The sequence below is a fragment of the Gavialis gangeticus genome, unplaced genomic scaffold (genome assembly GCF_001723915.1).
Source record: "Gavialis gangeticus isolate Ggan-Ray unplaced genomic scaffold, GavGan_comp1, whole genome shotgun sequence".
NCBI classification, from domain to species: Eukaryota; Metazoa; Chordata; order Crocodylia; family Gavialidae; genus Gavialis; species Gavialis gangeticus.
The window spans coordinates 65575360-65579053 of NW_017729004.1; positions in this window are offsets into that span (position 1 = coordinate 65575360).

The window sequence follows — 3694 nt, forward strand, 5'->3', positions numbered from 1 at the left end:
GGGGGGGGGGGGCGGGCATCTCTACTCAGTACTTTGTATTATGTGCCTGTTCCTTTCGGAAAATAGAACCATTACACAGTCATAGAAAACTAGTGTTGGAAGGGACCTCAGGAAGTCATCTAATCCAAACCCCTGCAGGACGATTCCCAACTAGATCATCCCAGCCAAAGCTTTAGCTAGCCAGGTCTTGAAAAACCTCCAAGGATGGAGATTACCACTTCCCTGGGTAATCTGTTCCAATGTTTTACTACCTTCCTTGTGAGAATTTTTCCTAATAACTAACCTAAACTTCCTTTACTGCAACTTGTGACCATTGTTCCTTGTTCTGTCATCTGCCACCACTGGGAACAGTCTAGCTTCATCCTCTTTGGAACCACCTTCAGGTAATTGACCGCTGCTATTCAGTTCCCCCTCAGTCTTCTCTTCTCCAGCTAAATAAGCCCGGTTCCCTCAGTCTGTCTCCATAAGTCATGTGCATCAGCCCCCTCACCATTTTTTTCCCCCTCTACTGGACTCTCTCTAATTTCTCTGCATCCTTTCTGGAGTGGGGGGCCCAAAATTGAACATGGTACTCCACATGTGGCCTCACCAGTACTGAGTAGTGGGGAATAATCACTTCCCTTGATGAAAGTGGTGTAAACATGTGTACAAATGACCTGTAATCTTTGCTTTTAATCAGACAAAAGCAGAGCCCCAGACGTAGACATTTACACTCTGCCATGGCCTTACTGAGCCAATACTTTTTAGTTTCAATTGGGGTGCATTGTCTCAGTGGGTGTGAAGGGGTTAATTCTAAATGGCTCCCTACTAACCCTTGCAATGTGAAATTATTCACCAGTTTCCATTACAAAGAGCAAATATTTTTAACTTTTCCCTAAATTCCCAGTTCACTGTCCCTTTCAGCATCTACTCTCTGCCACTGTGACACGGGATGCTGAGCAAGATGGATCTACGGTCTGACCCAGTAAATGACAGTCTTTATGTTCTTATGGTCTGCTTTGACTTGATAAGGCCCACTTGTATAAAATGCTATTTTATGAAGCCAAATGCAAAGCTACATCCAGGAAGAAGCATGTGCAAATCCAAGAACATGGCAAGGGGTGTATGGCCACATCCCTTTTTGCTTTGTGCTACATACGACCTGAGCTCCCTGTGCACACATCACACTGAAGAGGTTCATATTGCCCACATGATGGTTGTGTGGATGCTTCAAAGTATCTGAACTACACTCAACAAGCTATATTTCAGAAATGGTGATTCTTCAGAGCCATTCCTATTTCATCTAGAGATATTTCTATATCTACTGTGGGTCAATTTGTAGCACTAGGGAGCTGTTGATATTCTGTCCCTTCACTCCTTGAAGTGCTATTAAAGCCCTTAAAATGCAACAGACATTTTCCCATGCCCTGAAATGGAAACCAGTGGCAGGACAGTAGTAATTTAGAAAAAATACATTGTATAAGAGATGATGAAAACAAATTCAAACTTCCTTTGTAGGAAAATATAAGTAGAATTGGACTCTGATTATAGAGAAATAAGCTGCATTTGGTTAAATGCAATGTATAAAGTGATTCAATCCCCCACAATTTCTGTTGCATCTGGATTGACAATGTCAAAGAGCACTGGAAGAGCTCACCAGTGAAAATTACTATTTCAGCAGCCTCTCTAACAAAATAGGTAGGTACTGTTACTAGCTTATAATGAATGGGAGTTGTTTAGTGTTTCATATTTGCTAGCTAACTCTAGCTTTAGAGAGAGAGAGAAGGCAAAGAGAAAGAAAAGAAGCTCTGCGTGGAGGAGCAAAGTGTGAGGATATAGATAATATATTACATCAAAGGTGAAACTGCATACAGGAGACCTGGAATGGCTTAAGGGAGTGGGCAGATAGAGGTAAAAAAGTTGAACTAGCTATGATTGGAAAGCAGTCATGAGGAAAACTGTTGGATGAGAAACTGGAGAGGTAGTGTGGAAAAGAGGCAAAAGTGGTGCCCAGTTGAGTGGGTGAATGTAAGCTTAGAAAACAAAGCTGGAATGAATCTTCTGGGATAGTTCAGTATAAATGAAGACAGAATTGGAGCTGGACTGGAGTGGCAAGGGGGCCAGAGCAGGTAAGAGAGGACAGATAATATCTGGTAGGTCTTTCTCAGTAGAAAATCGCTAACATTCTAGGCCAACCTTAGAGAAAATCTCTAACACTCCCAACCTCTTCCTCAGCATTACCTCATTTAAATATTGGCACTTTTTTGCTACCCCAAAATGACTCAGACAAGTTCAACACGAAAGGATTCATCAAAATTCCGCTTTCATGTCTTGCTCTCCTTTAGTTTTTTTGTTCTCATCCTTGTCATTTAGTTTTACTGCTAGAGCTCAAAGCACAAATTTTCCAGAGAAAAGCATCCAGGGTAGACTTCTGTCATCCATGTTGTATCTCAGCCAACTGGTATCAACATACTGACTTTTTAATGTCAGTTTCCTGTAACACACAAGCGCCTTGCATCAGAGCTGCAGGCACCATGTGTGGGCGAATAACTGCCGTGCATGAGAGTTGCATATTGATAAATAGGAAGCATTCATCATAATCGGTCAACACTGTTGAGCATCTTTGTGACCCCATTTTTTTAATGTTGTGACCCAAAGATTGGGAACTGCTATTCTAGGTGGAAGAGTTTAAGAAATACCTGAAAGGATGACACAATCAACAGAGATGGAAAATGAATAAAGCTCATATCTTGCTCAATACTTTTTGAATGATAATTAACAGGTAGCACTGCTAACTGAATCTGTCTCCAATTTTCATCACCATTATTGTATTCCAAAGCTACCCAAGGGGGAAGACATCCTCCCAGTTTGTTCTTCTCTATTCTTAGTATTTGAAGCTGTCAACCAGACACCAATGGCAGATCAGTGGTACAAAGAATTGTTTTCCTGTCTGTAAAGGCCTGAGACAGGTCTTCAAGAAAATTCATAAAAACTGGAACTTTCTAAGGAGGAACATAACATTTCCATCATATTCCATCTACGTTACCATCCTTGTAGTTGAATTCAGGGCAGGGATTATGTCAAATTTAATCTGTCATTATGAGTTACCTGAATTGGACTGAGAGAGAAAAATGGCTTCCCATGATCTCATCCTTACCAAGCTGTTCACATCTTGGTTCTTCCTGCAATGCATACTAGTCAATTGTAATGTATTTGTTCCAAATTTTTACCAGGTGTTTTTGTTCTACAGAAGTATGTTGCCCACATGGTACTTCATGATGTCTTCCTGTTTTTGTGGTTTGCTACCTACTTCTGCATCTTCTATTGTGTCAAGATTCCTAATTTTATGCAACTCCTCTTCCTTTGGATAAAACTCTATATCTGGAACACTGCCAGCTTTCCTTCTGGGGTCCTTATTGGCTTCTATTGCAGGCACCTTGTACTATGACTAGCAGTTTTTCCCCTAAAACACTAAATATCACTCTTTTAAGGAATGTGACTCAAAAGAAAAGTGAAATTCAAAATAATAGTGTAATTAACAACCTGCTAGTACTGATCTCATTATGTTTATAGTTTCCTTCTACAGACATACCATTGGATGAAGATAGATTCATCTAGCTTTAGGAATCCTTACATGAAAGCCCATGTAAAAGCACTTAAATCTTTACCATCTTTCTTCTTTCTCCCCCGCCCCCCCCCCCTTTTTTTAGCTTGT